The following is a 14,745-nucleotide window of genomic DNA, read 5'->3' as shown; positions in this document are numbered from 1 at the left end:
ACCATAACCAAGCTCATGAGCGCCTGCTATATGAGTGGTGATGCAGAAATGAATGGGACTCAGTCCCTGCCCTGCAGATGCTCACAGGCAGAGGTGACTAGAGCTCTGTTTAAGAAGCTAGCTTGCTGTCTGCTGCCCTAGGGGTTGGCCCTGCCCTTCAGCAACTGTGGCATCTATTTATACTTATGGATTTCTTCCTGGTGGAGCCAGCCCTGGATTTAGGAAGTTGGACTTGGGCAAGGAAGGTACTATCACCTCTCTGGGCTTTACTTTTTTCACTTATTTATAAAAATGGCTGTTGGACCAGGTCAGTTTTCTCAAGCAGTGGCCTAGGGACCACCTGCCTTAGAACGTCACAGGGTGCTCCTTGAAATACTGGGTCCTGGGGAGGGGTGGGGGGTAGCTCCTCTCCCCATTCATATACTGTCAGACTCTTGGGTGTGGGTCCTGGGATTCTGCTTCTAACAGGCACTGCAGCTGATGCTTAGACATCTTAGAGTTTGGGGAGCTGGGCTACATGATCTCAACCTCTGATCCTTTCAGCCCTAATCTCCTCAGCCATATATATGACCACAGGAACTGGAAAAATAAAATGTTAGCTCACTTGATGTTTTATCCTAGGTCTGATGCCTTCAGCAAACTGGCCCATAGTTTAGGTGTCCTAATTCTTTTTTTTTTTTTTTTTTTTGGCGGTACGCGGGCCTCTCACTGTTGTGGCCTCTCCCGTTGCGGAGCACAGGCTCCGGACGTGCAGGCTCAGCGACCATGGCTCACAGGCCCAGCCGCTCCGCGGCATGTGGGATCCTCCCGGACCGGAGCACGAACCCGTGTGCCCTGCACCGGCAGGCGGACTCTCAACCACTGCGCCACCAGGGAAGCCCTAGGTGTCCTAATTCTTGACAGTGTGTGCTTGTGAACTGTTCAGCAGGCTGGCTTTGATATTCCTTGAAGAAGAAAAGCCTTGTTAACATGCACCTGAATGTGACCGTCAGAATCTGTTTATGAGCTGAATCATTGCAATAAACACCCATCTCAGCTTTTCAACTCTGGCTTTGGAGTGTTTGCCCAGCTTCCCTTTTCTGAGTCATTCTGCCTCGGCTCCTGCATTCTGACGAGGTCATTTGCATCGTCTAACATGGAGCCACAGGTTTCACCTTCTCTTTGACAAACGGCATCTCCGCTTTGCTTCCCGTCCGATCCTGATCATCTTTGTGAAGTTATTAAGGGAGGCTCATAATTTTTTAATAGCTGCTACGCGTGTTCCCCTTGTTTTTGGTATTGTGTCTGAAAACACAGTTTTTAGTGTTCAAAGCAAGTAAATTAGGGCTTTATGTGGCTGGCTGGGAGTCTTCCCCAGTTTCTTATCCTTTCCCCTCAGAAATCTCCTAATAGCCCCTAAGATTCCACAGTGCTGGTGACTTTGCGAAGCTGTTGCCTGAAAACCGCTCTCAGCCTGACCCCTTCATATCACTCAGGTGTGAAAGAAATGGTCTTAGGTGAGGGCTTGTATTTTGTCCCTTCATAAAGATAAAACCTTGGCACCTAGGATTTTAGATCTTAAACATTAAGATCTTGGCTCACTTCTCATTCTGTTAATCTGTGCTGTGGTTTTCCTTGTGAAGGTTGACCTGTAAACACAGAATTTTACACTAGTAAATTCTGGTGAAGCCCTCCACATTACCCAGGTGGAAGAAATCCAGAGCTGTCCTGAAACTGCGAAAAGTGGTAAACGTAGGTGTGCTGCCCCAGAGGACAGGGCCGGCGTGAGTCTCCCCTGTATTCCCCGAGGTTCTTGTGCAATTCTCTGCCCACAGTGGGTGCCCAATAGGTGGCTGCTTGAAGAATGAATTTTAAAAATATGATAGACCAGTAATTAAACTGGTGAAGACATGGAATTAAAAGGGGGGGAATCAGTGTGATTTTGAATTTGCCCTTGGATATTCATTAAGTTTAATTTTCATGGAAATACCAGTTAAATGCAGGATTAGTTGCAGTGCAGACTGGCAGAGAGGAGAAGAGGCAGACGTCGTCGGCATTTTAAGTACTTTGGTACCTCTGTTAGTTGTTTGTTATTTGCCAGTCATTTTGTTAGATAATTCCCAGGGACTGACTGATGAGCCCCCTTCATTTTGTGTCCAGGGAAACTGAGGCACAGGAGTGAAGTAATTTCTCTAAATTTATGTGGTGAAGCTGTTGGCAGGCTAGTGGACCCATACTGAAGAAGGATTTAGAGAGTACCTCCTCTCTACTGAGGTGCACGAGAATCAAAGTTTAGCTTTGCAAAAATTGTTAGAGGTGAAGGAGGTTCCCTTGGAACGTAGAATTGCTTTGTGACATTTCTGTCCCTTGGCTTGTTGCTTTTGCTGGTGTCTCTCCAAGGAAGGGGAGCTCACTATTCACTGAGGCAGTTCATTTTATTTTTGAATGCTTCTAATTATTAGAATTCTTTAATATGAGTTGTCATCAACTCGTCTTATAATTTCCTCCTTTGGGCACCATGTCTCAGTAACAAGATAGACAAGGTTCTTGCCTCCTGGAGTCTGGTATTCGTATAGTAGAAGGAGCATTGAACTAGATGTCAGCAGTACAAGGCAAAGACATTTATTTAAAAAAAAAGAAAGAAATGAAAGTTTTGTATCACTTGCAACCTGTATGAACTTGGCTAAGACACTTGAGTGTCTGTTCTCACTTCATTTTGCAGAGGACATTATCCCATTGGACCTTCCAAAGCAGTGAACGTTCACTGGGGTGACGTGCCTTGTAAAATGTTAATTGTTATCTATTACAAGGAGTAGTGGTAGCTCTTGCTTCCAGAGCAGTAGTTCTCAAAGCGTGAGCCAGCTGCATCAGCATCACCTGGGAAGTTGCTAGAAATACAAACTCCTCAGCACCACCCCAGAACTGCTGACTCAGAAGCTTGGGGGTGGGGTGGGGCTTGAAAATTGTTTTAAAAGGGTTCCAGGTGAGTCCAATGCCTGCCCTTGTTGGAGAGCTACTGTAGACCAGGCCAGTAGTTCTCAGCCCTCACTACATATTGGATTCACCTGAGAGAACCTGTACGTGCTGCGTCCTGCGTCAGAATCTGAAGGCGGAGCTTCTGCAGAAGCTGCTTGTGTGATTCACGTCTGCAGCCAGGAGTTGGGGGGGCTGAGGAGCACAGACGGTTGAGCTGCCCAGTTTGGTCTCAGTCTTGGCTGTGCCCCTTATCAGCTTTGTGGCTTTTGGCAAGAGGACTCTGGCCTCAGTTTGCTTGTCTGCGTAAAAATGCCCATCCCTTAGGGCTGTCGTAAGAGTCATGTGGGACGATGAGTTTAAGTATCCGAGGATGTGTCCCGGCTGTGGTGAGTAAGGACGGAACTTACTGGTGGTGGCCCTGGGTATTTGAAGGTGACGGTTCTCATTTCTCCACACTAAGGCTCTTTGCCTCTTCCTTCTAGGGCATAATTTCTAGCCCCCTCTTTTGGGAAACCCCATTTTGTCCATGACTCTCTTTAAAAGGCAGTGTCCCATTTGACAATACCCATCGCAACTACAAATGCAGCCACTTTTTGTCCTTGTAATTCCAGTTTTTGGAATTTGTTCTACGGGTATGTCTGCATATGTGAGAAATGATGTGTTTGTTTCTTACAACATGATTTGCAGAAGCAAAAGACTGGGATAACCTAAATGTTCATCAATCTAGGGTCTCCAAGCTTTTGAACCCTGTGGCTATGGAAGAGAATGAGGCTGCTTCTCAGGTACTGGCGTAGAACTCTATAGGATATGTTTTTTAAGTGAAAGAGGAGAATATATGCTTATTTGCTTGTATATACATGCAGTGCATTTGAAAGAGTACAAAAGAAATGGGTAATGTTGGTTGCCTCTGAGGAGGAGACTGGGTGGAATAAAGATTTTCCACTATAACCTATTGGGTGCTTTTTATTTATTTTTAAAATAAGTTTAATTTTTGGCTGTGTTGGGTCTTCGTTGCTGTGCACGGGCTTTTCTCTGGTTGCGGCGAGTGGGGGCTACTCTTGTGTTGCGCGGGCTTCTCACTGTGGTGGCTTCTCTTGTTGGGAGCACAGGCTCTAGGCGCACGGGCTTCAGTAGCTGTGGCTCATGGGCTTCAGAGCGCAGGCTCAGTAGCTGTGGCGCACGGGCTTAGTTGCTCTGCGGCATGGGGCATTTTCCCGGACCAGGACTTGTACCCATGTCCCCTGCATTGGCAGGCGGCTTCCTAATCACTGCGCCACCATGGAAGCCCCGGGGTGCTTTTTAAATGCTGTGATTTTAACCCGCTAAAAAATTAAAAGTGTGGTGTCCTAGCTGAATCCTGCGCTCATGGCCTGACCATTGTGGGATAGAGTGGGAGTATTACCATTTTCTTCCATGAACTGGACCCTGTCCTACTTTTGATGCCATTTAAGATTGCCTTACTCTTGGCACTGTGAGCTCCGATGAACCTTGCGGTCAGAGACTGCACCCAGCTCTGTTTCACGTGGATGGTTGCCAGGGCAGGTCTCATGGACTCGAGGAAGTTTCGAACTGCCCCCGCCCAGCCTGTACTTGCACAACAGGCTTTGTTTTTGGCCCAGAATGCTGGGCTATCGGGACCGTTTGAATCTTGATTCTGCCGGCTATAACGTTAGCTCCTCTTTGCCGTTTTGTGCCGTCTGGGGAGTTGGTGAGCCTGCCTCCTGAGTCTGTCTTCTGTCAAGTCATTGTTGAGAAGACATTGGACAGGGTGTGGCGAAGAATCGAACACTGTGTTGTGCTGTCGGTAACCTTTCTCTAGCTCGTCATCAAGCCACTGGAGACACTAGTGTACACATCTTAGAGTGCTGACCCCTGGGCTAATAGGAAGACAGACCAGGAGCTCAGTCAGGTGTAGTAAGTGCCGTGAGAGGGCTGTGCACAAAGTACAGTGATGGCCCAAAGAGGGAGTGATGTACATGCCGTAGGGGTAGTCGTTCAGCTGGCTAGATGGGCATAGCCGTGCACAAGCTGCTTGACTATTTCACTAACTTATCTAGAAGTGAATCACAAGAGTTTTTAAAGATGCTTTGCTGAAGTCAAGATACGTGATAGTTCTCGCATTTCACCTGGTCTACCAACTTGGTAATCACAACAAGGAACAGCTGGTTGCTTTTTGGCACAGCTTGGTCGTCGTGGACTCACATTGCCTCTTCCCCATGTTCATTCCTTTCTAAATGTCCCCAAACCATTTGTTCTCTACTTTTGCCAGGAATCATTGTTTGTAGTTACGAGGGCTTTTTTTATTTATATATAAAGTTTTAATTTTTGGCTGCGTTGGGTCTTCATCGCTGTGCCCGGGCTTTCTCTAGTTGCGGTGTGCAGGCTTCTTATTGAAGTGGCTTCTCGTTGCGGAGCACAGGCTCTAGGTGCACAGGCTTCAGAATTTGTGGCACGTGGGCTCAGTAGTTGTGGCTCGCGGGTTCTAGAGCACAGGCTCAGTCATTGTGGTGCATGGGCTTAGTTGCTCCGTGGCATGTGGGATCCTCCCAGACCAGGGCTTGAACCCGTGTCCCCTGCATTGGCAGGCGGATTCTTAACCACGGCGCCACTGGGGAAGCCCTATCAGCGCTTTTTATTTGTAGATGTCAGGATCACCAACTTTCCTACTTTAAAATCGGGACATTCGCCCCTGTCTCATGCCATCAGGCCCCTTTCTCCTTTTGTGATTTTGAAGTTGATCAATTGCAGTCCTAAGAAACTTTTATAGTCAGTTAAGTATGCGTGAAAGAAATTATACGTCGTCTAAAGAAAATTTGGAGCCACATCAAAAAGTGGACGGAATGCTAAAACCAATCAGTCATGGCACGACACTCCAGCTCAGCCCCTGCTAACATTTTGGTGTTGTTACTGCCAACTATGTGAAAAATAATCAAAGCTTACAATCAGACTGCTTGCAACGGCTGTGGTTTACAGGGGGAGCCTGACGCCTAAGCTAAGGAGTAAAGTTTTTAGAGGAGCGTGATTCAAGTGTGTTCAGCGGGTAGTGGAAGCATCAGGAAGAAAAGGGGTCAGCTTCATCTGGGCAAGGAGGTGGCTAGGAAGGGCTCCACAGGACAGATGACCCTTGATAAGTAAGCAGAAGTAGTAGCTGGAGGAAAAGAAGACAGAATTGTATATAAGCCACAGGTCATAATCGTGTGCTAAACATACATGAAAAACACTGCAAGGAAATGTCCCCGAATAATACCACAGTAGGAGTGTTGGCGAGTGGGGTTTTATTTTCTCTGTTTCCCAAATGGGAGTATATTGCCTCTTGTTAGTATTTTTCTTAACACCACACACATGTGCTGGGTCTTCAGCGACTCAGGGTTAGCAGAACTTGGCTGCAGGCCTGCTGCAGAATCAGGAGCTCGGAGCCAGGCTGGCGGTGTTCACGCAGCCCTGTCATTTCCATTGGTGGTACCTGAGGTTGAAGTAGAGAAGCTAATAATACAAGGTCAGACCTTGCTTTTCTGTGCTGAGGTCTTACGTAGCACGTTACTTTCAGAACGTTCCAGCGTCAAAGCTTGAGATCATGGTTGAGGAGGTAAGTGGCGTCACTGGGGGCACAGAGAATGTTTACATGCAGGCTTCTCCCTTCCCACTTCCCTCACTTAAAAATCATGAAAACCAAATAGGTATTTACTGCTGTCGTTCCCTGTGATATTTCTGGCACATAGATTTTCCCACCCTCAGCATTGATTTCCACTGACCAGATCCATACACAGAAGGGAGGGGCACCTGCAACTGGGGAGGGCCCTGCCACAAGTCCTCCAGACATTGAGTCCTGTCTGATTCAACTCTACCACCAGGAAGAGGAGAAGAGTTGTTGGACTTTCCTGGGTCCAGATTTTGGCTTTGCCTCTTACTTGTCGTGAAACTGTAGGCAAGGTCTTTGAGCTCAGCTTTTCATCATTAAATTGGGATGATAAAATTGACCTCAACATTTGTAAGGATTGAACCAGGTACTTAAGCACTGGTCTAATACCTGACCTATGAACAGGTGCTGATACATCATGGCTACTCTCATTATTTGATTGTCAGCCCCTCAGGTGTGTCCTATATGTGGTCGTGCAGAAAAAACTGGCCCTGCTCTCATTATCAGTGCTTTGCACCCATGAATCTGTGTATTGACGTGAAGTTGGCAGGGAGTGGGGTGCTAGTAGTTGTGGTTGAACAACGTAAAATAGTATTCGGCAGAATTTCACTTCAGGGGTCACTTTTTTACAAAAGACTTTTTACAAGATCCCCCAGGGGCGGACTTCATGAAATGTCACGTGCTCTGTATACATCAATAAAAGCTGTGTTAAAATGGAAAACAGGCATATGTTAAGTAAGGGCTCAAGAAATATGTGTTGATTGACTAGACAAACAAAAAAGGGAATAATTAGGAGCTGGGAAGAAGAAAAGGGAGAAAAGGAGGCCCCTGTGGGTTGGATCTTGGGACCGTGGAAAAGCTTCCTCCCCCCTTCCTGTCTCTCTCTGACCTATAACCACACTGGGACCTGGCTCTTAGCTTTGAGGGCCTGGAAACTTGTCTTAAAGTTCGTGATGTGACTTCATACTTTTTTTTCTGGACAGCCCCAGTTTTCCCTTTTCTACCACTCTGAGGTCCTGCTGAATTCCAGATTCAGTGTTATTGGTGACCAGAAACAAGATAAAACTAGGGAAGTAAGGTTTGCCCTCTGTTAGGAGGACCTGAAGCGTGGGAAGACTGGCTCAGAAACTTCCAGAGAAAGGATGATGAAAGAGTTAACTAGTCTCCATTTGTCTGCCTCTTAAGATGAAGAAGTCATCTGTAAATTAGGGCTGACCTGTTCAGTTGTGTGGACCAAGCTCTCTCTGTGTGCCATCCACCTCTGCCTGCTGTGAAATATTAGCTGTATCTGAAGGTGTGGTGTGACCTTCAGTCCTCTCCCTCCATTCTTACCCTGTCATGGCTGTTTGGGGACTGGGAAGACAAGGGGTCAAGCAAAAGGGGGAATCTTAGCTCTGCGGTCTGGCACACAGTAGGTGTTTAATAAACATTCTTCCATCTCATCCGGTGCAGCCCCATCTGCGGTAAGTACATCAGATTCAGGGCCTGGATAGAACTGGAACTATCCTTTGTGTGTTTGTGTCTTTTTAACAGTAGGGTAGGTGGTATTTGGAATATTCAGGTTAGTATAATATATAAAAAACACTCAATATCTTTTTGTAGAAATGTCCATTTTAACACATTTTACAAAGAGTGAAAATCTGTTGATCTCCGTTTAGCTGCCTACTACCCTTTCCCTAATTTGTAGAATCATAGCTTTAGATCTAATAGATTAGATCTGTCCTCAGTCTTACTGCAGTCTCTTAAGCCTCCCAGCATTTATTGCAAAATGCTGGTGGTGTTTTCATGCCCTGGCACTGCACAAGCATAATGTTTCATTTATTTTTAAATAACTTAAAATGTTTTATAAATCAAGGTATATTTTATCATTTAATTGGAAAGGGTTTGCCTAAGTATATTTAGGCATTTAAAGGCTTATTTTAGAAGCTAAAAATGTCTTTAAACTCCGTGTCTGGTAACTTACTTGGTGGTGGGGTCCGCTCAGCATTTGTCGGTTTGCTTTCCTTATTTTGCAGGAGATTGGGTGCTGACGTCATACAGTTGATTGGTTAGGTTTGTTATGTCTTTGATGTCTGCTGTTTGGTAGGCGGATGGGGGTGGGGTGGTGGAATCGCACATCCCTCTTGAACAGCCTTGGTAAGTAGGGCTGGGGGGAGAAGACCAAGGCTATCAAGGCAGTGTCAGGTGGTGGCAACTTGACACTAGGCTTCCTCTTTAACAGCATTCTCCTCTTTATTTTTCCTTCTCTTTTCTTCTTGCTGTATATCCCTTGTTTCTCCCTACTTTCCTGCCCCTGAAATATTTTGTGTACATTGTTAGACGTTAGTGCATCTAGGCTTGTGGTAAAGAAGAGGGCTGTGCCTTCCTTCACTCCCCCTTCTCCTCATATTTCAGACTTTATTTTGATGAACATTTTAGAAAATGTCCTTGGCCATGTCCCCATGCCTTGCCGCCTGTGTAAAGGTCAGTATGGGTATTGCAAAGAGGGTGATGGCTCAGAGGTCAGCAGCCTTTCCCAAAATGGATGTCAACTATTTGTGACTCCTCTTTTGGTGCTGGGGGGTGGGGGAGGCGGTGACTGTGCTAACCCTTGGCGGGGACTGGCAGGAGGTGGTGACTTTAATCAGGGCCAGTGGCAGCACAGACTCACGTGCTGCTGAAGCCTGGCCAGCACCAGGCTCCTTGGTTTCCGCTGTGCCCACTGCTGACTCCGCCTTTCAGCTATTGTGTTTTGTCTTCTGAAGTGTCATTCATATTGGCCACTTAGTCTGTGCTGTTCCACAGCCTTTTCATCATTGGAATTACACAACTTGAACATTTTTGACCTTGTAAGGCTTTGTAGAAGAGTCTAAATTCCAGATCACTCTGTACAGCAGGGGCTGACGCTTGGGTGAGATTGTTGCTTGGATTGATGGCCTTGGTCTCTGAAGGCTGTTGTGCAGTTGGTCTTGAGTGTATGTTGAACACATCCCAGAGGGAGCTGGTGCCGCATAGAAGACTGCTGGTGGGCATGAGCCCAAGGAAAGCTTGGGGATATAGACACCTGCTGCTTTCACAGCATACGGTATTTTTTCGATTTCCTGATGTAGGAAGGGAGGTTTGGGTTAATTAAGTGTATGGTAAACAGTCTCCTTTAGCTTGTTGCTTATCCTTGGTTTATTCCAAGCCAGTTTCAGGGGGTCTATTCAGTAAATGCTTAAATTGGCTTTAACCATGATCATTTTGACATCTATGATAAATACGAAATAAACAAGGTCATGCACACCTTATTAGACAATTTTGAGTTTTCACCAACATATTCTTTAGATGATTTAGTCAAAAACTAGAATTATTTAACATTTTGACTTATGTATGCTTTATTTAACAAGTGCATGAAAATGCTTAATCATTTGCATGGAAAGTTAAATGATTATTTTGTAATCTGTATTTCTTAAAGTTTTATACATTACTTTCTCATTGTTCCTGAATTTGTTGTCCTACACATATAATATATAGAAATGTGGATAATGAAAGGAAGAAAAAAAGAAAAGTCAGTGGCCTGACATTCCTTCCCTCCCCACCTGAAAGCTCAGCGTCTCTGGTTAACCTTTACTTTGGGTGAGGGAGAGCTGAGCTGCAGCGTGGCAGGGTCCTGGCAAGGGCCGGGCAGGTGTGATTTCTTGATAGGTTTTGACTGGAAGGCATTCTTATGTGCTCAGCAGGTCTCCTCTCATAATGGCCATCCAGGCCACTCTTACATTACTGGGGAGGCAGCCTCCCTGGGGCCCGGGGAGGTTAAGTGACTTACCCTGGGTCACATAGTCGTGGAAGAATCCGGAATTTGTTGTCTTTCTGCAGTGTGTTTTACACCATGTTGCGTTGGCTCACCGAAGCCCGTACGCCCTTCAGTCTGGAGAAACCTATACCCCGTGTGGGGAGAGGTAGCTGAATATGGCTCACAGCACACATTTTGCAGCCTAATTTGGGTTCCATTTCTAGCTCTGCTACTTATTAACTATGTGATCGTGAGTGTGTTCCTGACCTCCCTCAGTCTGTTTCCTCACCTGCAGAGTGGGAACCATGCCTACCTTGTTAGGTTTTGAGATCACCCCGGCTGTTCGAGGATGTAGCCACTGAATACACTGCAGATTGCAGCAGCGTTTCCCATGCTTTCAGAGTTCAAGCTGGGATGAGGCTGGAGTCATCCCTCTTTAACTGGTACTGAGGTAGGGAGAGCTGCAACGAATTCCATACCTGCCTGGATCTTCACTTCATTCAGCGCTTGCCCTGTGAACGAACCAAGGCCCTGGGGGATGTGTACCCATTGGAGGAGGATGCCTGTGCGTTTAATAACTTGGGGGTTTCATCATCAGCCTTTATTGACCAAGTGATAATGGCAGAGGCAGATTGATTTTTTTTTTTTCTTTTAATTGGGGCAGAAAGAGTTGTATGCTTCTCCAGGTAACCATGAGTCAAGACCTCGTGACTTATCTGTTCACATGCACAGCCAGCTGCACACAACCTCCTCTTCCCTTTACCCATCCCTGCTCTGCTGCCCTAGTATGATTCATTCTTCAAATATTTGAGGGCCCACTGTGTTCCAGGCACAGGGCCAAGTACCAGGGAAAGATACTGGGGAGCAGAAACAAACCTGGACCTTGACTCCATGGAGTTTATGGGGTTGTGGGGAAGACGGACTCTAAGGGTAAAATTCTAATCATTGTAAGGCTATGAAGAACTACTTGGGGCCATGGGAACATTTTAGAGAGAGTTGACCCAAGTTGGGAGGCCAAGGAAGGTTCCCAAAGAAGTGACGATTGAGTTGAGCTGAAAAAAGGCCAGGGGAATAGGTGGGTGAGATGGGTGACCTGATCTTTGCCACACCCTGAGCCTGCCACCCTCCCTTTCTCCCTCAATCTTTTGATCTTTTAGGAGGCAGTTAATCCTCCTGCAGTCAATCCTTCTGTAATTTCAAATGTATGCTATTTTTTTTTTTTTTTTTTTTAATTTTGACCACACCACTTGGCTTGTGGGATCTTAGTTCCCCGGCCAGGGATTGAACCTGGGGCCCCAGCAGTGAAAGTGCCAAGTCCTAACCACTGGACCGCCAGGGTATTCCCAAATGTATGTTATTTTTTTTTTAATTGCATAGTTTTCAGGGCAGAAACATAGTATGGTGGCTACTTTGGGAGTTAATATAATCTACAAGCATTTGTTGAATGTCTACTGTGTGGCAGGCATTATACATACATTGTCATTTAATCCTCTAAACAACCCTGCCAGGTGAGTCTTACGGATGAAGAAACTGAGGCCCAGAAAGGCCATGTGACTTGGGTTTTGTCTCCTTTTGGTTAATGATGGGAAAGCTGGGATTTAAACCTTCTGGCACTGCCAAACCTGCCTATGCTCTCTTCTGCCTCTCCCTTTTGTAGATGGACTTTTGTGGCTTGATCTGAGATCCAACCACCATCTCCATGTTGTGTCCATGGGAAAATGCAATCTGAGTTCCAGCCTTCCAGTTTACACATGAACTTGGTGCATAGCCCATTTATCAGTTGAGGATCGTTGTCTGTGTCAGGTCAGCATTGAGACTAAGTGGATGTGTCTTGAAGTGGGTTTAAAATTGTTTTTTCAGTTCAAATCCAGAATTAATGGAGGACAGTCTTAGAAATAGTCACTTGAGGTAAGTAACAATGGGCTGGATAAAAAGGAATGTCAATATCATTCCTGCTGCCAGCAGTGTCCCTGGGGGCCATGGGAAAAAAGAAATTGGTATGGGCTGGTAACTCTTTTTTTCCAACTTTATTTTATTTATTTATTTATTTATTTATTTACCTTTGGCTGCGTTGGGTCTTCGTTGCTGTGTGCGGGCCTTTTCTAGTTGTGGCGAGTGGGAGCTACTCTTCTTTGCGGTGCCCGGGCTTCTCATTGCGGTGGCTTCTCTTGTTGCGGAGCACGGGCTCTAGGCACGTGGGCTCAGCAGTTGTGGCTCGCTAGAGCCCGCAGGCTCAGTAGTTGTGGTGCACGGGCTTGCTCCGCAGCATGTGGGATCTTCCCGGACCAGGGATCGAAGCTGTGTCCCCTGCATTGGCAGGCGGATTCTTAACCACTGTGCCACCAGGGAAGTCCTGGGCTGGTAACTCTTAGTTATTTAGAGTTAAGTCTTGGTGACTTTCCAGTGGCTTGTCAGTGATGGCTCTGGGTGAGGATAACTCTGTCGGTCACTCCATCTCTCTGAACCTCAGTCTCTCTACCTATAAGATGGGATAATAATTCTGCTTTATCTACCTCAGCATTGCTATGAGATTCAAACGAATTATAGGACCTTAGGATTAGAAGGGGTATCCCTAAGATATTATATTTGAAAATGTTTTGTAGGCCTAGGTAAATGCATGCCACACTTTTGTTGACTTACCATTATGGTTCATATTAACAGCGTAAAACACTGGTTCTCCAACTTTAGCTGTTTATTAGAATTACCTTCAGAGCTCATTAAGCTACAGGTCGTTGGGCTCCTCCTCCAGAATTTCTGATTCAGTAGCTCTAGAGTGGGACCAGAGGATTTGTATTTCTAATACGTTCCCACATAATGCTGATGTTGCCGGCCACCTTGCTCATACCACTCAGATCTGCAGCTGCTTGGCTCTGCCGCTCCCTCAGGCCTAGGGAGAGACAGGTGAAACCCACTGACCCTTGGGGGATGGTGAGTGTAGATGTCAGTTCCAGACCATGTGGTAACCAGACAGAGTAAGTGGGCATTGGCCAAGTGGCTGTGATGTCTGGAGTTGGGTGGAAGCACTTCACTGTTTCCTTGGAATCCCTTAGGACTTGGTAGTCACCACTTCTCAGGGCTGTGGTGTGGGGGGCAGAAGGAACCTATTGCAGGGGGCTTTGGGCCAAACTTGGACAGTCCCATCCACATTGGTGAACTCCTCCATTCTTTTTTTTTTTTTAATTTTTTATTTACTTATTTTTTTGGCCTCTCTGTGCAGCTTGTGGGATCTTAGTTCCCCAACCAGGGATCAAACCCGGGCCCCGGCAGTGGAAGTGCTGAGTTCTAACCACTGGATCTCCGGGGAATTCCTGAACTCCTCCATTCTTGGGGCTGGCCCAGATCCACTCAAACTCAAGCCCTCTTTGGCTCCTGTAAAGAAACCACCTTTCTTCTGATCTTCCAAGGTTGCAGTGGAGCGAGAGTCTCCGTGTTGGGCTGGGTGGTCATCATCACATTCTCTCTCGTGCTAAGAGATTTCCCACTGATTGTTCCAGCCTCTTTCTTCTCTCTCTTCACATGTGTGGTTTCTGCTTAAATCTCTTTCCTCATTGAGGCACCCAACCTTTTCCTAGTTACCCCCATGTCAGAAGAGGACAGGCCGGAACAGGCTAGCAGTAGTTCTCACATTTTTGGGGTCACATTGAGTAACGGGTTAAAGACAGAGATTCCCTGGCCATGCCCTCAAAGATTCTGATTTCTCAGGTCTAGAGAGATTGTAGGGGTTCTGATGCCAGAATCTGAAAACCATACTTAGGGAAATAACTAAAGAGATTTTGACTTGCTTTTCAGTCTGCTAGCATGTGGTGAGCACCACTTTTACACTGACCACCCCAGAGCCCCTGCTTGGTCATCTGTCCCGCTTAGAGTCTCCCACCTTGGAATCTGTATTCCAGCCCCGAGGGAGACAAAGCCGTGGGGCTGGAAGGGGAGGGGGTTTGCTTAATGGTTACTTTCTTGGTCGACCAACAGGTGACCTGACCTTTGGTTTCTCTGAGAAGAAAACCTCAGGGTATCTGTTTTGCCCTCTAAAAGAGGTCTTTCACCTGGAGTGTATTTCCCAGTGCAAGGTCTGGGTGACCTTTGCAGCCCATATTTGCTCCATTCTCACAACTTTTTGTGACTGAAAATGGTTTTTAAGATTTTTCTTTTCCTTTATATGGCTGGCTGACTAGCTGTCACCGGGCTGATTTTTATCTCAAACTATATTGTAAGCGTCCTCGCAGTTAAGATGTCTGCATGGTGCTGGGCATACAGATGTCTAATGGTGGGATAGGTAGGTTTACCATGATGCTTCTGGGCTGGATTGGGCTGGGGTGGCCACTGCTTGATCCTTACACAGATCTCCAAACCATGCCAGTAAGGGTCTAAAACTGGCTTGATCTCTACTGTGTCTCTTAGC

At 46.3% G+C, this 14,745-nt stretch overlaps 1 protein-coding gene across 50 annotated transcripts in view; it reads left to right on the top strand.

Annotated features, from left to right (window-relative positions):
- Positions 1-14,745, top strand: part of SORBS1 (sorbin and SH3 domain containing 1) — a 240,759-nt gene that overhangs the window by 27,662 nt on the left and 198,352 nt on the right. Inside the window, exon 2 of one of the 50 annotated variants that reach the window (XM_049696682.1) lies at positions 3,683-3,737. The exons of 48 other annotated variants lie outside the window; for them this stretch is intronic. The gene's annotated coding sequence lies outside the window, so the exon portion shown is untranslated. Of the gene's footprint in view, positions 1-3,682; positions 3,738-8,528; positions 9,657-14,745 lie in introns of those variants that run through there. One more of the 50 variants, XM_049696679.1, reaches the window with a different exon arrangement.

The sequence above is a fragment of the Orcinus orca genome, chromosome 14, assembly GCF_937001465.1.
Source record: "Orcinus orca chromosome 14, mOrcOrc1.1, whole genome shotgun sequence".
Classification (NCBI taxonomy): Eukaryota; Metazoa; Chordata; class Mammalia; order Artiodactyla; family Delphinidae; genus Orcinus; species Orcinus orca.
This window is presented reverse-complemented; position numbering and strand designations above follow the sequence as displayed.